Below are 27,273 nucleotides of genomic sequence, written 5' to 3'. Positions count from 1 at the left end.
CTTCGGACTAAACTATTAATTGGATCGTTTTACTGACTCCCCGACTCAGAAGATATACTTGCTGAACGGTTCAAAGAAAATGTGAGTCTCATTTCAAATAGATACCCCACTCATACAAGTATGCTCGGTGGTCACTTCACTCTACCCTCGATATTCTGGAAAAATTATACGCTTAAAGCCGGCGGCAGGCATAAAACGCCATCCGAAAGTGTTCAAATGGCTCTGAGCACAATGGGACTTAACTTCTGAGATCATCAGTCCCCTAGAACTTAGAACTACTTAAACCTAACTAAACTAAGGACATCACACACATCCATGCCCGAGGCAAGATTCGACCTGCGACCGTAGCGGTCGCGCGGTTCCGGACCGTAGAACCTAAAACCCCTCGGCCACCTCAGCCGGCAAAAGTGTACTGAATGCTTTCTAAGAAAATTATTTTGAACAATTAGTTCATGAGCCCACTCGAAGCGAAAATGGTTGCGAAAGCATACTTGGCCCCTTAGCAACAAATAATCCTGGACAAATAGTGAGTATCGTGACGAATACAGGGATTAGCGACCACAAGGCAGTAGCTGCTAGGCTGAATACCGTAACACCTACACTCATCAAAAAGAAAAGAAAAGTGTGGTGTCACCGTCAGACACCACACTTGCTAGGTGGTAGCTTAAATCGGCCGCGGTCCATTTAGTACATGTCGGACCCGCGTGTCGCCACTGTGTGATCGCAGACCGAGCGCCACCACAAGGCAGGTCTCGAGATACGGAATAGCACTCGCCCCAGTTGTACGACGACATTGCTAGCGACTACACTGACGAAGTCTTTCTCTCATTTGCCGAGAGACAGTTAGAATAGCCTTCAGCTAAGTCCATGGCTACGACCTAGCAAGGCGCCATTAGCCTTACATAGTTTGATAGTTATCGTATGAAATGTCTCATCAAGAACGTTGTAAACCAATGACGGATTAAAAGTTAAGTATTCCCAAAGCAACGTACTTTTCTTTATAGCAATTCATTGAGCGTCCTGTTTCTGACTTCAAGATATTCTGCGTGAGCTTATAGCGTGCCTATCGGCCCCCTCAAAATAACACTGTGTCGGCACTTCTGTCGACACATCAAAAAGTATATCTATTTAAAAAATTCAGTTGACAGATGCGCAGAGATGGTCCAATTCTACGAGCTTGTGGGTCCTGAATAGGACCGCATGTGTCCTTCGTCATTCTTTGACCGTTGAGTGTTATCCCATGTCGTAAACTCACGGCCTTACTCAACAATATGCTAAGCAATAGGTACTTTCAGATCTACTCAGATAATGATAGGAGCAGAATGTTTAAACTAAATGACGGCTTACCTCAAGGGTCTGTTCTGGCTCCCCTCCTTTTCAATTTGTATACACACGACTTACCAGAAACATCTTCAAGGAAATTCATATATGCTGATGATATTTGTCTGGTGACTCAGTGGTTCAAATGGCTCTGAGCACTATGGGACTCAACTGCTGGGGTCATTAGTCCCCTAGAACTTAGAACTAGTTAAACCTAACTAACCTAAGGACATCACAAACATCCATGCCCGAGGCAGGATTCGAACCTGCGACCGTAGCGGTCTTGCGGTTCCAGACTGCAGCGCCTTTAACCGCACGGCCACTTCGGCCGGCCGTGACTCAGTGCTCCAACTTTGCTGATGCTGAAACTATTCTATCCACTGATCTGGAAGCCTTAGACAAATATTTCAAGAAATGGTGCCTCCACCTAAATCCTCAGAAAACAGTTATATCTGCATTCCACCTACGTAACAGACAGTCAAATTACAAACCAGAAGTTGTATTCAGAGACCAAGTGTTGCCATACTGTAGTACACCAAAGTACCTGGGATTAACACTAGATAGAACTCTGTCTTTCAAGCAGCATTTATCAAATGTGGCTGCTAAAGTTAAAACTAGAAATAATATTCTTCAGAAGCTTGTTGGTACATCATGGGGAGCCAATACTAACGTCCTGAGATCTACAGCATTAGCTCTGTCATATTCTGTTGCTGAATATTGCTGCCCAACCTGGATCAACAGTGTTCACACTAAGAAGATAGACGTGCAACTCAATCAGGCAATGCGATTAATCACAGGATGTATTCGGAGCACAAACACGCTGTGGCTGCCGGTTCTAAGCAATATCCCACCTCCAGCCCTAAGAAGATCAGAAGCTCTCCTAAAGACGTGGAAAAACATTCAGCAGAACCCCCAGCTCCCCATCCATCAAGATATTGTACAAGGAACACACCAACGCTTGAAATCGAGGAAACCACCATGGCGCACAGCACTCGACCTTGAAGGATCTGCTTTCAACATTAACAGTTCATGGAAACTCCAGTGGGATCAGTCTTCAGTAGCCAATAAACATCTAGTCGAGGACCCTTCCAAGCAGACGCAAGGATTTGATCTTCCAAGGCGTCAGTGGAGGATCATTAACCGCATTCGAACTGGACAAGGCAGATGTGGCTATCTACTGCACAAATGGGGATGGGTTGGCTCTGCAAATTGTGACTGTGGTGCCCCCTCACAGACGATTCATCACATTGTTGCTGACTGCCCTCATCGTACTTTCAGAGGAACTTTAATGGACATTCATCGTACATCGGATGAAGCAGTCAAGTGGATTGAAGAACTAGACATAGAGCTGTAAAATTGTACGAACTTGTGATTGTACATCTTAGTCCTGAAAATATTGTATATAAATGTAAATCAATGTACACATCATACGATAAATAAATAAATAAATTTAAAAAATTTGATAAAAATGCTCTTAACGACGTTTTAAGAGACAGTCTTCACTCCTTCCTATCTGATCATGTAAGCGTAGAGAAATTGTGGAATGATTTCAGAGAGATAGTGTCGACAACAATTGAGAGATATGTACCACATAAATTAATAGGTGATCGTACTGATCCCCCATGGTACATAAAACGGGACAGGTTGCTGTTGCAGAAGCAGCGAAAAAAGCATGCCACATTTAAACGAAAGCGAAATCCCCAAAACTGGCAAAGTTTTACAGAAATACAAAATATAGCCCATACTTCAAAGCGAAATGCTTTTAATAATTTCCACAGCGAAACTCTGTCTCGAAATCTGCCAGAAAAACCAAACAGATTCTGGTCATACATAAAGCACGCCAGTGGCAAGACGCTCTCAATACCTTCACTGCGCGATAACAACGGTGAGGTCACTGATGACAGTGCCATTAAAGCAGAGTATTAAACACGGCTTTCCGAAACTTCTTCACCAAAGAAGGCGAAGTAAATGTTCATGAATTCCAATTAAGAACAACTGCCAAGATGAGAAACGTAGAGGTAGACATCCTCCGTGTTGCAAAGCAGCTTAAATCACTTAACAAAGGCAAAGCTTTCGGTCCAGATTATATACCAGTCAGATTCCTTTCAGAGTATGCTGATACAATAGCTCCACTTTTAACAATTATATACAACCGCTCGCTCACAGAAAGATCCATACCTATAGACTGGAAAATTGTTCAAGTCACAGCAATACCCAAAAAGGAAAGTAGGAGTAATCCGTTGAATTATTGGCCCATATCACTAACGTCGATTTGCAGTAGGGTTTTGGAACATATACTGTAGTCGAACGTTATGAAATACCTCGAAGGAAACGATTTATTAACACATAGTCAGCAGGGATTCAGAAAATATCGTTCTTGCGATACACAACCAGCTCTTTATACTCATGAAGTAATGAGTGCTATTGACAGGGGATGTCAAATTGATTCGATATTTTTAGATTTCCGGAAGGCTTTCGACGCCGCTCCTCACAAGCATGTTCCTACCAAACTGCGTGCCTACGGAGTGTCGCCTCAGTTGTGAGACTGGATTCCTGATTTCCTGTCAGAAAGGTCACAGTTCGTAGTAATAGACGGAAAGTCGTCGAGTAAAACAGAAGTAATATCCGGCGTTCCCCAAGGAAGTGTGACAGGCCCTCTATTGTTCCTGATCTGTATTAACGACATAGAAGACAATCTGAGTAGGAGTCTTAGATTCTTTGCAGATGCTGCTGTGATTTACCGTCTTGTACGGTCATCAGATGACCAAAATTAATAGCAAAATAATTTGGATAAGATATCTGTTTGGTGCGAAAAGTTGTAACCTCCCCCTCACTTATCGACCTTAATGACAGTGAAAAATTAAACCGCGTGTACCTAATGGAAATTTGGGAAAAGCAATCGTCACCGAAGTTAATCTGTCGGTAAAGAGGGAGGAAAGGGCTACATCTAAATGAAAGGAAAAATGCAAATGAAATTGGTGGAAATTAATTTTGAAAAGGGGTAAAGTTAATGAAGAAAGTAAATGTGCGGCCGTTACGTTAACAATTAACTAGCGGTAATTAGATATTTGAGATTTGGGGGAAATTACGGTCGCCAGTCCTAAGGACAATCACTATAGTAACTGAAAAAGAAAGGTAATTACACATATAATTAGCACTAGAAGCGTGGCAACTGAAGGTTGACACGTGTAGTGTGAAAACTGAAAGTTTGTCAGAAGTAATAACTTTCGCTGCACTCTGACTTAATTTAGCAAAAGAATTAATAAAACCGGAAAACTGAAAGTTAATTTAGTGACTGAAATTAATAAGAAGCTTTCTTTCTTAAGCACATCGAAATTCAGTAAAATACGGTTAGTCTTGGACTACCTCAACAATCATTTCAAAAGCTACTTGAATCTACGCAATTTAGAAATAAGAGATTTAGCTTTGAACTTGAATTAAATGATTCTGAACAATTAACAATAGTAAGATTTAGTACGTACCAAGCTGAGCTGCAGTCACTGGTAAGCTAAAATACGGTAACAAAACTCGCACTCTTAATTTGTGCTTGTGTAATCAAAATATTGTAGCCAGCGATGAATACTTTAACTGAACTTTGAAATTAAAGTAGTGAAATGGAATGATTGTATTTTAATGCTGGCGTCTGAATTTGAATGACACTCGGGTTCATTCCGGAAAAGGAAGGGACCCTGCTTGGTAATGCAATTGGGACAATGAGCAACAAAGGTTCATGCTAAGTAGCTGTAATTTTGTGATGCAACAATTTTAAAAGTTTGAAAAGCTGAGGTCCGCCATACAGTTCTAAAACTTTACGTGCTTCCAGTCTTCCTTGTTGGTTGATTGAAGGTTTGAAGCCGTCGATCGAGGAGGTGGCGACAGTCACTCATTGTCGGCTGTTGCTGTTGCAGAAGCTGGATGTTGGCGCGCCTTCTTCTCGACACGGTCACCAGACGAAACGGGCTCTTGATGTGCGCCAGCTAATGCTTCCCGTCCGCGACACCATGTGAGAAACTATCATCGCAAGTCGAGCGCAATTACATGCTGCCAGACCCCGAAAGCGCGGCAACTCGCGGGAGCTTCACACAACACACCTGCTCCACTGCCTCACCCCAGCCAGACTCCCTCTTGTTCTGCCTGCGCTCCACGCGGCAGAGTTAACACTACCAAAGATCCTACACACTTTGATTCTTCACACGACCTATCGATGTAATCGTTCGATAGCAGTTTTCCCTAGGCAAGACCCAGCGTAAAAATACAAATAATCTTTACACAACAAACCAATTATACATCGACATAAATGCATAAATATATATATACAAATAGTAAAACAATTACAATATGTAAAGACACAGAAATATCATATATTCAGGTAGCAAAAATAAGGAAAACAAATTATAGTACAATAGATGGAAATACGAGGATATGCATTTCCGGCGTTACAAAGTGGCCATTGACCATGAATAAAGGAAAGTAAGAAGTCATTCACATGAGTACTAAAACGAAACCACTAAATTTCGATTACACGATAAGTCACACAAATCTGAAGGTTGCAAATTCAACTAAATATTTAGGGATTACAGTTACAGATAACCTAAATTGGAACGATCACATAGATAATGTTGTGAGTAGAGCAAAACAAAAACTGCGGTTAATTGGCAGAACACTTAAAAGGTGCAACAGGTCTACTAAAGTGCTTACACCACGTTTGTCCACCCGATTGCTGTGCGGTGTGGGATCCGCATCAAGTGGGACTGACAGATGACATCGAAAAAGTTCAAAGGAGGACAGCTCGTTTTGTATTATTGCGAAACAGGGGAGATAGCGCCACAGACATGATACGTGTGTTGGAGTGGCAATCATTAAAACAAAGGCGTTTTTCGTTGCGAAGAGATCTTCTCATAAAATTTCAATCACCCGTTTTCTCCTTCGATTGCGAAAACATTCTGTTGGCACACACCTACAACGGGAGGAATGATCATCACGATAAAATAAGAGAAATCAGGACTCACACGGAAAAATTTAAGTGCTCGTTTTTCCCGCTCCCCGTTCGATAGTGGAACGGTAGAGAGACAGCTTGAAGGTAGTTCATTGAACCCTCTGCCAGGCACTTTATTGTGAATAGCAGAGTAATCACGTAGCCGTAAATGTAGTATACGATACATCTGATTAATACACAACGCGATACGCTGTAGTTTTATTACGTGGATATGCACTACCTGATCACAGGTATCTGGACACCTATTAGTGGACACTAGTATGGGGTGTCTTCACTCTTCGCCTTCATGACGGCTTGAGCTCATCCGTGGACACTTCCAAAGAGGTGTCTGAGTGCCTGTGGAGGAATGGAGCCCACTCTTCCTCAAAAGCCGAAACCAGAGAAGGAAGGGATGTTGGACACTGCGGCCTGGAGGGAAATCGACGTTCTGTCTCATCCCAAATATGTTCCATCGGGTTCAGGTTGGGTCTATGGAAAGACCAGCTACACCACGAACATCGTCCAGAAATCATTGCTTCGCAGAGGCCGCTTTATCTACATCTATACTCTGCAAAGCACCGTGAGGTCCATGGCAGATGGTACGTCCCATTGTATCAGTTAGTAGCGTTTCTTCCCGTTCCATTCACGTATGCAGTGCGGGAAGAATGACTGATTGCCTCCGTGAGTGCAGTAATTATTCATATCATATCCTCACGATCCCTATGTGAGAGATACGTAGGGGTTGTGTATATTCCTAGAGTCATCATTTAAAGCTCGTTCTAGAAAATTCGTTCACAGACTTCTCAGGAAATTCTACATCTATCTTCAAGAGTCTTCAGGTTTAGTTCCTCCATTATCTCTGTGACACTCTCCCAGCGATCAAACAAACCTATGACCATTCACACTGCCCTTCTCTGTATACGTTCACTATACCCTGTTAGCCTATTTGGTATGTGTCCAACAGACTTGAGCAGTATTCTAGAACAGGTCGCACGAGTGATTTATGAGCAATCTCCCTTGTAGACTGATTGCACTTCCCCAGTACTCTGCCAATAAACCGAAGTCTACCACTTGCTTTACACACAACTGAGCGTGTGTGATCCTTGCGTATCATATCCCAACACAGTGTTACACCCAGGAATTTGTATGACACGGCCGATTTCAGCTGTGACTCAGTGATATTATAGTCATAGAATTCTACGTTTTTTTTCAATTTGTGAAGTGCACAATTTTACATTTCTGAACATTTGAAGCAAGTTGTCAATCTTCGCACCACTTTGAAATCTTACGAACATCTGACTGAATATTTATGCAGCTTCTTTCAGACAGTACTTCATCATAAATAATTTCATCATCTGCAAAAAGGCTGAGGTTACTATTAATATTATCTGCAAGGTCATTAATATACAACTTGAACAGCAACCAATACACTTCCTTAGGGCATACCTGAAATTACTTTTACATCTGACAGTGACTCGCCATCCAAGATAACATATTACCATATTTAGCATTTCGTAGGTGCATTTATACACAAATCAAAAAAGGTTTTGCATCACCTCGGTTCCGAGAGTTCCGGAACCTGTACAGAAAATTGGAATCAACACAAACATCATTTCCGCCCTTTTTAATGATCATGAAAACCACACATTGCATGTTGTACCACCATACAGCGAGACCTTTAGAGTGGTGGTCCAGACTGCTGTACACACCGGTACCTGTAATACCCAGTAGCACGTCTTATTGCATTGGTGCATGCCTGTATTCTCATGGCATGCTATCCACAAGTTCATCAAGGCACTGTTGGTCCAAATTGTCCCATTCCTCAACGGCGATTCGGTGTAGATACATCAGAGTGACTGGTGGGTCATGTCGTCCATAAACAGCCCTTTTCAGCCTATCGCAGGCATGTCCAGTAGGGCTCATGTCTGGAGAACAGGCTGTCCACTCTAGTCGAGCGATGTCGTTATCCTGAAGGAAGTCATTCACAACATGTCCACGATGGGAGCACGAATTGTCCATGAAGACGAATGCCTCGTCAATATGTTGCCGATATGATTGCACTATCGGTAGGACGATGGCATTCAGGTATCGTCCACCCGTTACAGCGCCTTCCATGACCACCAGCGACGTACGTCGTCCCCACATAATGCCACCCCAAAACAGCAGGTAATCTTCACCTTGCTTCACTCGCTGGACAGTGTGCCTAAGGCGTTCAGTCTGACCGGGTTGCCTCTAAACACGTCTCCGACGATTGTTTGATTGAAGGCATATGCGATGCTCATTGGTGAAGAGAACGTGATGCCAATCCTGAGCGGTCCATTCGGCATGTTTTTGGGCCCATCTGTACCGCCCTGCATGCTGTCGTGATTGCAAAGATGGACCTCGCCATGGACGTCGGGAGTGAAGTTGCGCTTCATGCAGCCTATTGCGCACAGTTTGAGTCGTAACACGACGTCCTGTGGCTGCACGAAAAGCATTATTCAACATGGTGGCGTTGCTGTCAGGGTTCCACCGAGCCATAATACGTAGGTAGCGGTCATCCACTGCAGTAGTAGCCCTTGGACGGCCTGAGCGAGGCATGTCATCAACAGTTTTTGTCTCTCTGCATCTCCTCCATGTCCGAACAACATCGCTTTGGTTCACTCCGAGACGCCTGGACACTTCCCTTTTGAGAGCCCTTCCTGGCACAAAGTAACAATGCGGACGCGATCGAACCGGGGTATTGACCGTCTAATCATGGTTGAACTAGAGACGTGTCGTGTACCTCCTTCCTGGAGGAATGACTGGAGCATAAACTGATACTGACATTTGCAAAAATATCTTCCAGTCAATGTCAAGCGAAACCATTTTGCGTAGTCGATATCTGATATGATGCATTGCCTAACCATTCTCATAGAGACAGATAGTGCAAGTGAGGCGATGAATGTATGTCAATAGAACATTAAATGTGGAATTTTCAGAAAGATATTCCGCGCTACTGTGTACTACATATAGTCTGTTGATAACATGTGGTATATTTAGAGAAACATGTACAAGGTGACACAGAATAAATTTGGGGAATAGTGTTGTAAATGCTTGTCAGTTTCCTGCAGGATACACGCAGTAAAGATACAAACGACACGAAATATCTTTGGGGAAACGAATTTTGTGTTTTTATTCCCAGGAACAGAATCGAAAGAAAGATTGCAAAATTCGTAACTCATACGACGAAAGAAATCACTCTGGTTACGGCAGCCTGCTTCAGACAGTGTTATAGGCAATGATAACATGTTGATAATCACAAATAGGGAACTAATCTTCAGTGACGTAAAAACTATGGTCCACTATCCGGATACGCAGCCACGTGGAACTCTTGTGCTCCGAGACCAGAGTTCTCCATCCAGGTCGTGTAGTACCGCAAGTGTTACTTCTATGCACTAGCGTCACATAACTTTAGATTTTACGATCATCGCCCGATCTAAGTTTTAAAAAATAACAATAAAAGTTAAGAAAATGGGAAGACCATGATGTTGTTGTTGTTGTTGTTGTTGCTGCTGTTGTGGTCTTCGGTCCAAAGACTGGTTTGATGCAGCTCTCCATGCTACTCTACCCTGTGCAAGCCTCTTCATCTCCAAATAACTACTGCAATCTACATCCTTCTGAATCTGCTTATTACATTCATCGCTTGGTCTCGCTCTACAATTTTTACCCCCCGCACTTCCCTGCAATTCCAAACTCTTCATCCCTTGCCGCGCGGGGCAGCCGCATGGTCTAGGGCGCCTTATCACGGTCCGTGCGGCTGTCCCCATCGGAGGTTCGAGACCTCCCTCGGGCATGGCCGTGTGTGTTGTCCATAGCATAAGATGGTTTAAGTTGGATTAAGTAGTTTGTAGGCTTATGGACCGATGACCTCAGCAGTTTGGTCCCTTGATGTCTTAGAACTTTTCCTATCAACCAGTTCTGTTCAGTACCTCCTCATTAGTACGTGATCTACCCAACCAATCTTCAGCATACTTCTGTAGCAATACATTCCAAAATCTACTATTCTCTTCTTGTCTGAAGTGTTTATCATCCATGTTTCACTTTCGTATGTGGCTTTCAAACGCTTTCAGAAAATTATTCTTAACGCTTAAATCTATAATTGATGTTTAGAAATTTCTCTCCTTCTGAAACGCTTTTCTTGCCATTGCCAGTCTACATCTTATATCCTCTCTACTACGGCCATCATCGGTTATTCTCCTTCTCAAATAACAAAACTCTACTACTTTACCTATCTCGTTTCCTAATTCAATTCCTTCAGCACCACCTGGTTTAATTCTATTGCATTCCATTATCCGTGTGTTGCTTTTGTTGATGTTCATCTTATATCCTCTTTTCAAGACACTGTGAGCATGTGACTTCACTAAAACGTCTACGAGGTTTCGAACATTAATACTGGCAGCTTTTCATGCACAGCTTTTACAAAATAGATACACGTTCACAGTTGTACTGTCGGTGATAGTAGTCACCAGCTTTGTGTATAACCCGTTGCCAGCGATGTGGAAGTCGTAGGGTACCCTTAGCAGTGCCAGTTGCATTGATTGTGTGAAGCGGTTATTGCTCAACGAATATCTGTAACAATTCTGAAGCGAATGCCATGAAATGCCATGGATGCCATGAAAAGATTCCTTCCATTAAGGAACCAGGCTGAAGTAACAATGGAATGCCGTGCGTGGTACAGCACTTCCCAGTCCCATAGATCGAACAACTCAGCCACAACTTGCGCCCTACACGTCCGAGCATTGTCCTGCAAAGTGATGGGCAGGTCCTGCAGGAAGTATCGCCTATTTTCTCTCAATGCTATTAATTTTTGTAATGCAGTCTGCGACCAGCTGAGAGAAAGTGGCGTCGACACTTTCAGCGGCTTGTGGTCAGACTGGGTGCTTATGGAATACCGTCTCAGTTATGCTACTGGATTCGCGATTTCCTCTTAGAAAGGTCGCAATTCTTAGTAACTGACGGAAAGTCATCGAATAAAACAGAAGTGATTTCGGCGATCGCCAAGGTCATGCTATAGGCTCTCTGTTGCTTCTTACCTATATAAACGGTTTAGGAGAAAATCCTAGGGTGTTTGCAGACGACGCTGCCCTTTATAGTCTAGTAAAGTCATGAGAGCGTCAAAACCAACTGCAGAATTATTTGGTGCGAAAACTGACAGACGACCCTAAATAACGAAAAGAGTTAGGTCATCCACATGAGCGCTAAAAGGAATCCGTTAAACTTCTTTTACACGGGTTACACAATAAATCAATCAAATCTAAAGCCCGTAAATGCAACTAAATACCTACGACTTACAATTACGAACAACTTAAATTGAAAAGAACACATAGAAAATGTTGTGGGGAAGGCAAACCAAAGACTTTGTTTTATTGGCAGAGCGCTAAGAAGATGCAACAGACCTACTAAAGAGTCTGCCTACACTACACTTGTCCGTTCTCTTTCGAGTACTGCTGCATGGTGTGGGATCCTTACCAGATAGGATTAACGGAGTACGTCGGAAAGTTCAAAGAAGGACAGCGCGTTTTGTATTATTGACCAATAGGGGCGGGATATTCTCACGAAATTTCAACTTTCTCCTCCGAATGCCAAAATATTTTGTTGACGCCGACCTACATATGGAGAAACGAATGTCATAACAAAATAAGATAAATCAGAGCTCGCACGGAAAGATATAGGTGTTCGTTTTTTCCGCTCCGTGTCCGAGAGAGGAATAGCAGAGGATTATTATGAAGGTGCTTCGATGAACCCTCTGTCACGCACTTGAGTGTAATTTGCAGAATAGCCATGTAGATTTGGATGTAGAACCTTCTATCACTTTTCAGGACAGTGTTCGAGCGCATAGGGTGCAAGTTGCAACTGTCCACCACACTCCCCGGACTTAAGACCATGTGACTTCAACGTGATTCCTAAATTGAAGGAACCACTTCTTGGCATTCACTTCAGAACTGTTACAGAGTTTCGTGGGGCAACAGACGGCTCCACTCCAACCATCAACACAAGTGGCGCAGCTGAAGAGTTTCACAGGACTTGCACATCGTTGGCAAGAGGTTATACACAATGCTGTTGATACTTTGAAGAACTGCAAAACTTTAAAACATGTATCTATTACTTAATTCCCACTATCACAGTTCCAAACCTCCTACGACAAGAAATGCACATCTAGAAAAAGTAAATTATAATATATGTTAAACCACAGTGGTAATATCAGAATCTTTGTACGTATGTGAATGCTTAACGATGAATTACAAGCTCGACGTATTGGAGGTACCTGAAATACGAATTATTAGAAAAATAATTGGTGGTAAACTACACTCCTGGAAATGGAAAAAAGAACACATTGACACCGGTGTGTCAGACCCACCATACTTGCTCCGGACACTGCGAGAGGGCTGTACAAGCAATGATCACACGCACGGCACAGCGGACACACCAGGAACCGCGGTGTTGGCCGTCGAATGGCGCTAGCTGCGCAGCATTTGTGCACCGCCGCCGTCAGTGTCAGCCAGTTTGCCGTGGCATACGGAGCTCCATCGCAGTCTTTAACACTGGTAGCATGCCGCGACAGCGTGGACGTGAACCGTATGTGCAGTTGACGGACTTTGAGCGAGGGCGTATAGTGGGCATGCGGGAGGCCGGGTGGACGTACCGCCGAATTGCTCAACACGTGGGGCGTGAGGTCTCCACAGTACATCGATGTTGTCGCCAGTGGTCGGCGGAAGGTGCACGTGCCCGTCGACCTGGGACCGGACCGCAGCGACGCACGGATGCACGCCAAGACCGTAGGATCCTACGCAGTGCCGTAGGGGACCGCACCGCCACTTCCCAGCAAATTAGGGACACTGTTGCTCCTGGGGTATCGGCGAGGACCATTCGCAACCGTCTCCATGAAGCTGGGCTACGGTCCCGCACACCTTAGGCCGTCTTCCGCTCACGCCCCAACATCGTGCAGCCCGCCTCCAGTGGTGTCGCGACAGGCGTGAATGGAGGGACGAATGGAGACGTGTCGTCTTCAGCGATGAGAGTCGCTTCTGCCTTGGTGCCAATTATGGTCGTATGCGTGTTTGGCGCCGTGCAGGTGAGCGCCACAATCAGGACTGCATACGACCGAGGCACACAGGGCCAACACCCGGCATCATGGTGTGGGGAGCGATCTACACTGGCCGTACACCACTGGTGATCGTCGAGGGGACACTGAATAGTGCGCGGTAAATCCAAACCGTCATCGAACCCATCGTTCTACCATTCCTAGACCGGCAAGGGAACTTGCTGTTCCAACAGGACAATGCACGTCCGCATGTATCCCGTGCCACCCAACGTGCTCTAGAAGGTGTAAGTCAACTACCCTGGCCAGCAAGATCTCCGGATCTGTCCCCCAGTCCCCCATTGAGCATGTTTGGGACTGGATGAAGCGTCGTCTCACGCGGTCTGCACGTCCAGCACGAACGCTGGTCCAACTGAGGCGCCAGGTGGAAATGGCATGGCAAGCCGTTCCACAGGACTACATCCAGCATCTCTACGATCGTCTCCATGGGAGAATAGCAGCTTGCATTGCTGCGAAAGGTGGATATACACTGTACTAGTGCCGACATTGTGCATGCTCTGTTGCCTGTGTCTATGTGCCTGTGGTTCTGTCAGTGTGATCATGTGATGTATCTGACCCCAGGAATGTGTCAATAAAGTTTCCCCTTCCTGGGACAATGAATTCACGGTGTTCTTATTTCAATTTCCAGGAGTGTAAAAAAAGTAATGAGGACGTCTAAGAAACTATAGAGAAAGTATCAAGAGTAATGGCAAAGCGAAGATTAATCTTCTGTGGACGCCACTACCGAACGGATGAGAAACAGACTAACGAATCAAATATTCCTTTATTTCACGAGAAACAAGTAGACAACATCATGAATTACAGAAATAAGAGTAGAAATATCTATATTTACATAGATAATCCGGAATCCACCGTACGGCGCGTGGCGGAGGGTATCTCGTAGCACTACTAGTCACTTCCTTTTCTGCTCCACTCGTAAATGGAGCGAGGTAAAAACGACTATCTATAATCATCCGTTAGAGTCCTAATTTCTCGTTCGTTTTCTTCGTGGTCCTTACGCGCAATATATGTCGGAGGCAATTCAATCGTTTGAGTCAGCTTCAAATGCCGGTTTTCTAAATTTTCTGAGTAGCTTTTCTCGAAAAGAAAGTCGTGTTTCATCCAGGGATTCCCTTTTGGGTTCCCGAAGGATCTCCGTTACATTTGCATGCTTTTCGAACCTACCAGGAACAAATCTAGCAGCTCGCGTCTGACTTGCGTCTATGAAAGGAACATCATGAAATAGTAGGAAATGACAGAAAGGAACATTTTTAAGAATAAGATATTAAATTCAGAAGACTTTCAAGGCAGAAGAAATAAGAAATAGGTAACAATAAAGACAGAAGAGAAGACAATATGGGGAGAAGATGGAGTACTGGAAAAAAAGGAAAAGACAACAAAGAAACAAGAGGAATCGAAGTTATTTCGTGATCCTGGTCGATCAATAGAAAGATTTTTAAAAAATCCAGAGAAGGATAAGAACAAAAATGCTTGCGGAAAAAAATATTGATCCTGTAAAAGTGACAAGAAAATAAATCAGAAATTGAGCTTCCAAGAGTATGTCTCCTAAGACATTGTGATAGAGTCGTATCAGCAAATTACTCAGATTGCCAATAAAACTGGCCACGGTGTTGATGGCGGAATGCACTTCTTCTTTGTTGCGGTTTTATAAAGGACGCTTCAGAAGTTAGATTCAGCTCGTAACCATTAAAGACGAACAAAGGCAAAAAATTAGAACAGATCCATGTATAAGATCCCCAGTCAACCAGTCTGTTATTTAGTGGGTCTATCTGACAATTGCGATCGACAGATTTCTAAACAAATTTCTTATCCGCGTAAAAAGCAGGATTTATCGACTGAGTTGTCCCTAATGACCCACACTGTCAAGTCGGATACAAATTCTGATTCGCTCCCTTTTATGAGAGATAGCCACACGCTTTGCTGCCCCGTATCCGTTTTTGCTCATAACTGAAATATTCGTAAATGTTGACAACTTCGCTGATTTATAGCGCGGCGACTACATTAAATGATCCGCTGTCCGATTTCTTATGGGTGGCCTCCACTGACGGCTGACGTTCTTTAGTGGCTGTCCCCAGAGCGCGAGGGGGCGATCGGTTACAATGCGCATGCGTCGAGGCAGATAAGTCGAGGACGCGATGTCGGTCGACGATTTCTGCATTTAGAGTCGGCCACCCACCTGTCAGCTATATTTTAGGCAGGCATCAAAGGCTGCCGCAATAGTAACGAACAGTGACGCCATTCGCCGGCGTCGGATTCGACGGACGGCTGTCTTCCGCTGTGTTCTGGGGCAACCGCCAGAATCGAGTGCTCCTGGTACCTCGTAGCGCCCAGGTGATGCTCGTCATTTATTCGCAGTTTATTGAGTGAACTAGTTCAACGTAAAGTGCCTATCCCCGTCAGTCCAAAACTTTTCGAGACTGGACTAATTAAAAACGGAGTGAAATTAAGGGGGAACGACAGGATGACGGACGAAAATATCTGTCCGTACTGGAATGTAGTAGACAAAGAGCGTCTGCTGCAACGAATAAAGAATACATTGAAGTTTTTATTGATATCTTTTATTGAAAAATATTACTATCTTCACTGTGAATTGGGATTTTCCCGAGGCATCTCTGAAAGGAGGTAGGTCGACGGTTGTCGCTGTAACTCCGGTTGCGGTTATCTGAAACATGAAATTAACGTATCGCCATTGCAATCTGCCGGGGCTAGCAGTGTATTTAACACTAAATTCTTCTAGAATCTTCATATGGAAATGATGCTCTAAGCCCCCCCTTCTCTAACTCCGACTTTTGCTGTTGCACATGGATTAATAAGAAACGCGAACTGACTGTAATCGACCCTGCAAGTGGAGTAGAAAAGAGTTTGGCACCTGCAATAATTTACTTTGATAGAAATTAATTTCATAAAGGAAAGTTTCATAAACGTAGTGAGAAATGAAAGGGTTGCTCTACCGATCTACAGAATGAAAGTTCTGTCCAAAATAACAATTTGATTTATTATGACTAAAATCAAAATAATAAACAAAACACATGAGACATTTACAATACGTCAAATTGGATACTCAAATAAATGCTTTGAAGGTGAAGTTGTCCATAAACTAGCTTGTGACATTTATGACCAAGTGGTATGTGGAGCCCATTCCTTGCAACTCAATCTTAAGATAAACATCCAGCCAACCCAACATTAACTGCTGCTACAGTAGTGAGAACTCAGACAATGAACACCCAAGACAGAACCACGTTAGAAAAGACGAACAGGCACGCTCTGCTGAGCTCTGATTATCACATAGAAAAATTCCCTAATCTGCCGGTGTTGTGGACATACATTACCAAGCTGTCTTCTTAACTGCAAGGACACGATCTGGGGTACTGGAGGCGATGGCTGGTTGCTTCGACGTCCCGTCGTGGTGATGATAATGTCACGAGTATAGCCCGAAACAAATTATCTTGGTCTGGTTGTTCCAGACTAAAGACTTGGAAACAACACAAATGCGCCTCTGAGGGAGACGAAGAGGGCTCGCCACACAATCACTGATGGTACAGTCATTGATTTTAACAAGCGAAGTAACACAGTAACTCCGAAAAGTCGACTTCAGCCAAAACTGCTCAAGACAGACAACATAGGCCGCTTGTACGCAGAACGCTCAATTGCCAACCGTACTTGAAAACTTATGTTGAAGTCGAAACTTCAGCAACTTCGTCAAACAGTTACAATTAAATGAAACTATATTAGACAGCCAACAGAAGGCAGGCTGTCCAGAGCAGCGAGAGCTCAGTTTTGTAACCCACTCCGACCAACAGGCAAGAGCCGACTCCACCAAGAGCACACATACAGGCCGAGCACAGGACATTACCGCCCCCACCACAGTGGCCGTGGTTAACGTGCGAATCACAACTCGAAAACCGGTGGAAAATTTCGCTCTATTGCCGAAGCACTACCATTCCACCAATGGAGATGCTTGGCGCCAATTTCTGCGCCGATTTTGCTACGTCACGGAGCTATCCCCTGGGCAAACCAGTCACAGTTATGATTTTGCAGGAAACGCGGGAATTTGCCAGCCAAGACTGCCTGGGAACACAAGTCATTCCCACGCCTCACTGGTAGCCCGTCAGAAAGTGTTTTCACTATGTTTCTGCGAAGTGATGGAATCTCTAACCCCAGCCACTCCTTCAGGCCACTGTGGGCGTGTCGCCCCCACTCTTATGACAATATCGGCGTCTGGACAGCATCCACTCGACTCCCTCACACCCATCGGCATAATCCTTTCAAGACCAGCAGAACCTACCTGTCGCTAGACCACCCGGGTGGCCAGAGACGCTGTGTGGGAAGTCCGTGTGTGAAGGAATAGCAACTTTTCACCGCATGCAATTAGAGAGGAAAATATTCATATCTTCTGACTTCTCAATACTAGCCTCATAATGACATACTCAGCTATACTTCCCCAAATCGAATTACTCAGAGTGAGATATAAATATGAGAGGGGGCAAGTCACTATGTGCATTGTAAAGGCATGCCACCTCTCACAATGATCCTCACAGACGTAATTTTAGTTCATCGTAGGTATTTGTAAAAAAATAAAAAATAAATTAAAAAAATTGGCTAGCATTTAGATGTTTGGAAGAAAATAGCCATTTTTGGACCCCTGTTTTTTGACCGAAAAAGATACTAAATATCAACAAAAATAAATCAATTACGGTAAACTGAAGAGAATTCACTTTGCTTCAAGGGAGACCAAAAATCATTAAAATCGGGTGAAAATTGTAATGTGGGCGACGACAACCACACCAAAAAACATGGTTTTGTGGAAAAGGCATTCAATGTTTGACAAGCATTTATCATATAAAAAAGGGACAAAGCTTGAAAGTTACGTGTATCATCGATGACTGGTCGTAACAACTATCGCCAGGCTAGTGGATGGCTGTTTTCTGTTACTTTGACCTGTGTAAGCCCTCAGTTTAATCCTCAAAGCCTTTTTGGTCGCTGAGCGCATCGCCGCTAGCGTCTCTGTCTTCACAGAATCGGCGCATTTTGATTTGAATGGCATTTGCGACGTGCATTGATGCAGAATGGTCTACACTGAATAGACATACGGCCAAATTTGAAGCAATTTTGACCATTTCGCTTCGGATGGACGTTATTTTTGGAGCGTATCTGCAAATGCGACTATTGATACTTTCGTTCATATTTTGAGTACTACCGCCCAAACAACGCTCCAGCAAATAACATTTACTGAAATCGGTGCATACAAGGAGCGTGAGCGTTCAACCGGTTCTCTAACGCCGAGGTATGTCGTGCTCGAAACGCTCATGGAATCGTTACTTTTTGCCGTTCGCACGTAATATTCTGAGAAAAAATTCTTCAACGTATATACATTAGAATTCCGTAATAGCAAAATTTCGAGTTTTTTCGATTCTCACCGTGCCGTTCCCCCTTAAGATCGTGAGCCTACGGTAGTATCCCTGCCTATCTCGTATGCCTGTATGGATCATTGCCTCCCTGACTAGCGCTGACAAGAGGACCGTGCCAACTTCCTCCCTCCAACGTTATCCACACTGACAGGATATGCAGCGTACAACTAGGACTCCAACATATGTAAACAGGAAGACACAATTCTTATCCGTTTTCTAGGAAACCGAGTCTACACGCGTACTTACACACTTTGTGCAGTCACTACCTTTGCATGGCCTAGCAAGTAAGCGATCAGTTTGACAAGGGTAGGTCTCTAGATGGGATGTCGTTACTGCTACTATTTATTTTATTCCCACGTAATTCAAAGAACAGACTTACAATGACCGTGCATATCATCAGTATATAATACAGGGTGATTCAAAAAGAATACCACAACTTTAAAAATGTGTATTTAATGAAAGAAACATAATATAACCTTCTGTTATACATCATTACAAAGAGTATTTAAAAAGGTTTTTTTCACTCAAAAACAGGTTCAGAGATGTTCAATATGGCCCCCTCCAGACACTCGAGCAATATCAACCCGATACTCCAACTCGTTCCACACTCTCTGTAGCATATCAGGCGTAACAGTTTGGAAAGCTGCTTTTATTTCTCGTTTCAAATCATCAATGGTGGCTGGGAGAGGTGGCCGAAACACCATATCCTTAACATACCCCCATAAGAAAAAATCGCAGGGGGTAAGATCAGGGCTTCTTGGAGGCCAGTGATGAAGTGCTCTGTCACGGGCTGCCTGGCGGCCGATCCATCGCCTCGGGTAGTTGACGTTCAGGTAGTTACGGACAGATAAGTGCCAATGTGGTGGCGCTCCATCCTGTTGAAATATGAATTGTTGTGCTTCTTGTTCGAGCTGAGGGAACAGCCAATTCTCTAACATCTCCAGATACTGTAGTCCAGTTACAGTAGCACCTTCGAAGAAAAAGGGACCAAAAACTTTATTGGCTGAAATGGCACAGAAAACGTTCACCTTAGGCGAGTCACGTTCATACTGAGTTGTTTCCCGCGGATTCTCAGTGCCCCATAAACAGACATTGTGACGGTTGACTTTCCCGTTAGTGTGGAAAGTTGCTTCATCACTAAACACAATCTTTGAAACGAAAGATTCATCTGTTTCCATTTGAGCAAGGATAAAATCACAGAAATCGATTCTTTTAATCTTATCAGCTGCAGACAGTGCTTGAACCAATTTCAGACGATAAGGTTTCATAACTAACCTTTTTCGTAGGACTCTCCATACAGTTGATTGTGGAATTTGCAGCTCTCTGCTAGCTCTGCGAGTCGATTTTCCTGGGCTGCGAACAAATGCTTGCTGGATGCGTGCTACATTTTCATCACTCGTTCTCGGCCATTCAGAACTTTTTCCTTTGCACAAACACCCATTCTCTATAAACTGTTTATACCAACGTTTAAGCCGGCCGAAGTGGCCGTGCGGTTAAAGGCGCTGTAGTCTGGAACCGCAAGACCGCTACAGTCGCAGGTTCGAATCCTGCCTCGGGCATGGATGTTTGTGATGTCTTTAGGTTAGTTAGGTTTAACTAGTTCTAAGTTCTAGGGGACTAATGACCTCAGCAGTTGAGTCCCATAGTGCTCAGAGCCATTTGAACCAACGTTTAATACACCACCTATCAGGAGGTTTAACACCATACTTCGTTCGAAATGCACGCTGAACAACTGTCGTCGATTCACTTCTGCCGTACTCAATAACACAAAAAGCTTTCTGTTGAGCGGTCACCATCTTAGCATCAACTGAAGCTGACGCCTAGTCAACAGCGCCTCAAGCGAACAAATGTACAACTAAATGAAACTTTATAGCTCCCTTAATTCGCCGACAGATAGTGCTTAGCTCTGCCTTTTGTCGTTGCAGAGTTTTAAATTCCTAAAGTTGTGGTATTCTTTTTGAATCACCCTGTATATCATTTAATATTTTCATAACCTTTATTCTGAAGAAAAAACGAAACTAATTGTTCGTAGTAGGCTAGGAAATAAAAGATAAAAGATACATGAGAACTTTGAATCACTTTATTCATATAATTGTATCTGTTCAAACGTTCAAACGTGTGTGAATTCCTAAGAGACCAAACTGCTAAGGTCATCGATCCCTAGACTTACACCCTACTTAAACTAACCTATGCTAAGAACAACACAAACACCCATGCCCGAGGGAGGATTCGAACCTCTGGCGGGAGGGGCAGCACAAAAACATGGAAACGCTCAAAACACAACACATTACCATGTCCAATACGGTGTAGCAAACCCTTTGGCATCCAAAAATGCATTCATTCATCTCGGAACGTATAGATATAGTTCCTGTATGGTTTTCGGGGAAATCTTATATCATTCTCCCTGCAGAACAGTGGCAAGTTCAGATAACGATGACGGAGGCAGATGCGACCACTCACTCTTCTCAACAAAGTAGACCACAAAGGCTTAACAATAATTGAGGTTGCTGACTGTAGTGATCATGGGAGATGCGACAATTGAACCTCGTGATCATAAAACCAGTCTTGGATTACCGTGATCTGTGTGCAGGGGACCTAGGGGATCTGCCGTCTTGCGACACAGCGACACCTTTGGGGAACAAACATGATACTACGGGATAGATGTGATCAGCCAAATCAGTCACATTGACAGTAATGTGAACTTGCACACTAATTGTGTTGGTTGTGGAATAGGAACATACAGCTGCCCATATCATCGCAGAACCCGCGAGATGTTTCATACTTGGGACTTAAACTCAGCGAGAAGTTGGACACAATGTGGAACACGACTCATCTGCCCAAATGACTTTCTTACACTGCTCCATAGTCTGGGTTTTATGACTTCGGCACGACGTTTTCCAGTTATTAGCGTTTACATCACTCGTGTATGGTTTTGGGATTCGAGCTCGCCCTGCCGTTCCCAGTCTATTGAACCTTCAGGTTCTTACCTTCTGATGGGGTTCACGAGCGCGACATTCAGTTCTGCAGTGAGTTTTGTAGCTGTCTTCCTCTTATTTTTCGCTGCAACCCTCTTCAATGACTGGCCCATTCAACACATACATTAGTCCGCATTGTGACTTAGCAGACAATGTTTTTCCACTTTCCATGTTTGCAGTATAAATTGTAAGATGGCAAGAACTATGCCCCTTACATGAAGTCATTTAAGATCACCTAACTCACGTTGAGCGAACAGTAGGGCTGAACAAAAATGACTGACAACGCACAATGCATCTTGTAGAGGGTATAGAATGGATGTATTGGAATAATTAATGTCGGATGATGGTTTTAAAGTAATTCACACGACAAGAAAACTTTGTGGAAATGCGTCGATTTACTGGAGGCTAGTTTATCCCAGGGAAGTATTCAGAACTGACCGTAGCCAGTAGGGGAGCGGTGAAGGGAAGCGACAATAGGCAGCTTAGGGCGGCTCAAGCTCTGAGAAAGCTGTAACGGGGCGTGGCTTCCAGCTGCCTTAAGATGAGTGACAGTGAGTGGGTGGTTGATCCCATGCTGGTGAACTGGGAAGCAGACGGAGAACTTGTACGCCTGTTGATAAATGTCCGTCATCCTGTTTTCAGTGAAATGTGCGAGAAAGCCGCGCAAAGCTACGGTGGAGCGGTCAACAGAGGTCAAAATATGCTTGTTCGTGACTATAGCAACTTCACACTGAATACACGGTCTGCATAGTCTGAAGTAAATCAGGTGAAGAGCGACAGAATGAAATATTCCGGCTTCCGATAGGAACGTAGGACCAAGGAATTTGAAGTACTCTCCTGGGAGTCAGATTTCCGAAAAAATTGGTGTTTTGTGCAGACGCTAACCTTGATGGGTGGCCTGGGAGGAGCTAAATAGCAGAAGTTGAAAGGAAGGGAAATTTTGTGGGAATTTGTTCACTTCCCAGAGCAGGCATTGGTCGGCGTTGGGAAGCGATGCATAATTAACGCGACTTGCGCTGCAATTGGCATAAGTGATTTTGCTGGAGGGGAAACCGAGGCGAAGAGCAGACTGGTAGAAGTCCCTGCAGAGGTCTTCTGTTCCCAGCTTGCCTAGAGTGCGGACGTGGCGTTCTTTACTCAGCTTGCCTGAGAAAGAGTGAGCATCTCTGCAGTTTAGGACTTAGCAAATGGAACGATTGAGCTTGGAGATAGAAAGTTTTCGTTCAGCTATCTACTGAGCAAGATAGCTAGAAGTGAATAGACGAGCGCAGCCTTGGAGCACCATGAGGTCGGCCGATGTCCACACAACGACGCTGCTCCACCACACTGAATTCGGTGATATTGTGCCCGCTCTGGCCACTCATTAAATTGTTGGATCACGTCGGCAAAGTTTCCACGAGGGTTTCATGGGCCGTGTATTGTAGAATTCTTCTCGCACTTCGCATTACGCCTGGGTCAGTCGATAGGAATTACTTTTGATTTATCGCGCTTTACTCCACGCAAACGCAATTTATTACCACTGCCTGTTAGGAGAGTCATGTAATGTGATGATTGAAGGTCGTGAGTTAAAATAAATCTGTGCTAATCGACTGCATCTGTTTTCAATCAAGTAGTTGAAATCCCAAGTCACTTTCTTAATTAATTTTATGTTCACATTTGCATCTGGTGTTCAATAGCTGAATATAACATCAATGTACACCCCTTTTTAATTAAAAGTGATCAATTATGAATCAATTAATGTCAACACTGCCACCACAGTTCAATCAGGAGTCACAGGGACTTATTACTTTTTTTTGTATTATCCGATATTGCGGCAGTTTTGCACTCTCTGTTGATCTGTTAGTCAATTAGCTGGGGCGAACACACGCCAAAACCAGATAAGTGACGGGTGGGGTGTTACAAAATCTTCAACATGGTGTCTCATGAAATACCAATCACTTTGACTAACTTTGTCTTGAAAGCACCTACGATAGGATCACCAACAATTTTTCCAAGTCCGAATTCACTTAGCTCCGACATAATGCACTCCCAACTACACTCCTGGAAATGGAAAAAATAACACATTGACACCGGTGTGTCAGACCCACCATACTTGCTCCGGACACTGCGAGAGGGCTGTACAAGCAATGATCACACGCACGGCACAGCGGACACACCAGGAACCGCGGTGTTGGCCGTCGAATGGCGCTAGCTGCGCAGCATTTGTGCACCGCCGCCGTCATTGTCAGCCAGTTTGCCGTGGCATACGGAGCTCCATCGCAGTCTTTAACACTGGTAGCATGCCGCGACAGCGTGGACGTGAACCGTATGTGCAGTTGACGGACTTTGAGCGAGGGCGTATAGTGGGCATGCGGGAGGCCGGGTGGACGTACCGCCGAATTGCTCAACACGTGGGGCGTGAGGTCTCCACAGTACATCGATGTTGTCGCCAGTGGTCGTCGGAAGGTGCACGTGCCCGTCGACCTGGGACCGGACTGCAGCGACGCACGGATGCACGCCAAGACCGTAGGATCCTACGCAGTGCCGTAGGGGACCGCACCGCCACTTCCCAGCAAATTAGGGACACTGTTGCTCCTGGGGTATCGGCGAGGACCATTCGCAACCGTCTCCATTAAGCTGGGCTACGGTCCCGCACACCGTTAGGCCGTCTTTCGCTCACGCCCCAACATCGTGCAGCCCGCCTCCAGTGGTGTCGCGACAGGCGTGAATGGAGGGACGAATGGAGACGTGTCGTCTTCAGCGATGAGAGTCGCTTCTGCCTTGGTGCCAATGATGGTCGTATGCGTGTTTGGCGCCGTGCAGGTGAGCGCCACAGTCAGGACTGCATACGACCGAGGCACACAGGGCCAACACCCGGCATCATGGTGTGGGGAGCGATCTCCTACACTGGCCGTACACCACTGGTGATCGTCGAGGGGACACTGAATAGTGCACGGTACATCCAGACCGTCATCGAACCCATCGTTCTACCATTCCTAGACCGGCAAGGGAACTTGCTGTTCCAACAGGACAATGCACGTCCGCATGTATCCCGTGCCACCCAACGTGCTCTAGAAGGTGTAAGTCAACTACCCTGGCCAGCAAGATCTCCGGATCTGTCCCCCATTGAGCATGTTTGGGACTGGATGAAGCGTCGTCTCACGCGGTCTGCACGTCCAGCACGAACGCTGGTCCAACTGAGGCGCCAGGTGGAAATGGCATGGCAAGCCGTTCCACAGGACTACATCCAGCATCTCTACGATCGTCTCCATGGGAGAATAGCAGCCTGCATTGCTGCGAAAGGTGGATATACACTGTACTAGTGCCGACATTGTGCATACTCTGTTGCCTGTGTCTATGTGCCTGTGGTTCTGTCAGTGTGATCATGTGATGTATCTGACCCCAGGAATGTGTCAATAAAGTTTCCCCTTCCTGGGACAATGAATTCATGGTGTTCTTATTTCAATTTCCAGGAGTGTATAAAGAACACTGTTCTGACCATTACTGAAACTTGCAACATATGTAGAACGTTCCACAGGTGCCACTCATGATAAAATACGACAATGCAATCTGCAGGTTTGGTTATCATCTGCATTTATGTTGAAGAATACGTTTCTCTCGATGTTCTCCTACTTTTATCTAAATCCTGCACATTCTGTACATAGGAAAGATTATGCTGCACTTTCTCATTCAGAAAGCGCATTTCATGTTGTTTGTTTGTGAGGGCATGCCATGTCTCGAGGAAGACGGAGAAATGCCTGTCAGCCCCTGTCGACACTGCAGTCTACCATTCCGTAATATTACTTCTCATGTTTGCCGATCTTACGACTGTCACGCAGACGTGAAATCTTTCAGGAGGGCCACACCCAACAGCTGCAGGTTCTCAACGGCACCACACGGTTAGTGCCAGAAAAGAGAGATATATTGCTCCCCCGGCTGATCATATTTGTACAGTCACTTCGCTTACCTCGAGTCACAAAACGGTCCGGTTTGCAGCAAGACAAGTATCCACATGATGATGCCTGAAGCACCACAGACTGTCGGCAAGGGAACCATTGCTGTGGCTTGCCATGACGCACTAGCAGAGGGAGGCGTGCAGATGGTGTGCCCAAAGGCAACAGTGGACACAGCAGTGGCACCACGTCTCCTTAGATTCAGTTCTGCACACAACATCATGATGGAGGTATCCAGATGAGGAGGCTCCGAAGAGAAAGAATGTTGCCAGGTTGGAATCTTCATCATCATATGGGCACTGCACCTGGAATCATGGTATGGGATGCCACTGGATATACAAAATGATCATCTCTGGTTCGCTTTGCTGGTATTACATTTATGATGTGTTAAGACTGGTGGCTATGTCATATCTTTCAGGTCTTTGTGACATTATCTTTCAACAAAATAATGGAGGACCGCATCTTGCCAATGCTGTTCTCTCCTACCTCAATACAGAGAGTGTTCCACATTTGACCTGACCAGCACATCCTCCAGATCCCTCCGCCACTGGAAACATCTGGTCATGCGTTGCCTAGAGGGTGCCATGCCGCCACTCACCAGCCACTATGACTGGTGTACTCTGCCACAAATTTGATGCAGCAAGGAATGACATACTGGTATCTAACATCCGCACTCATTTCAAATCGATACCCAGATGCCTTGGAGCCAATGTTGCTGTCAGAGGTGACAGCTCTGTGTACTACATTATATGCCATGTACAACCCCAGATCATACACTAATTTTAATCATGAATTCCCCTGCTGAATTGCATTCTCTCAATAAGTAAAATTTATTTCTTTCTCATCGTTCTTGGTTACAACTTCACAACAGAGCAAAAGTAAAGTTAATCTGTGCTTGGCCTGAGTTTCCAAAAGTACCACACATTCAGTCTGGTGTACTATTATGTTCAAAAAATTACAGGTGGCCAAAGGGAAGTTTTGATCAATTATTGTCGCCAGCAGCCATAACTCATCCATAAAGACATATGCACAGGAACAGCTGAATCATTTCAGGACGAGCACCTCAGTTCCATCGATGACGAATAATGCTCCGCTACCACTACATACAAGACAGTGTAGGAAGCTGCTATTGAATGCCAATAGAATCTGGCCCGGATGAGGTACAATGTCGGCATGTGTCAGAAATTCTGTGACGGTCTTGAGATGTTTTCAGATCCAGAGTGGAGAAAGGACAACTTAGTCGGCCAATGCTAAAACACTGTATCAACACTGTAGATTATCCACCAATTAGCAAGTACTCATAAAGGGTGTCTAGCTGAACAATGCGTAATTCAGGAGGAAGTGTAGAAAATGGTGCAGGATGATATCATTGAACCTTCTGAGAGGCCTTGCCCCTCTCCTGGGGTCCTTGTGAAGAAGAAGGATGGTAGGAGGCGTTTCTGCATTGATTCTTGACGATTGAACAAAACAGCAAAAAAAGACGTATGCTCAGAGCCATGCACTGATGGCACCCTAGACTGCTTCAGAGGAGGAAAGTATCTCT

Source organism: Schistocerca americana, chromosome 6, assembly GCF_021461395.2.
Source record: "Schistocerca americana isolate TAMUIC-IGC-003095 chromosome 6, iqSchAmer2.1, whole genome shotgun sequence".
NCBI classification, from domain to species: domain Eukaryota; kingdom Metazoa; phylum Arthropoda; class Insecta; order Orthoptera; family Acrididae; genus Schistocerca; species Schistocerca americana.
This window is presented reverse-complemented; position numbering follows the sequence as displayed.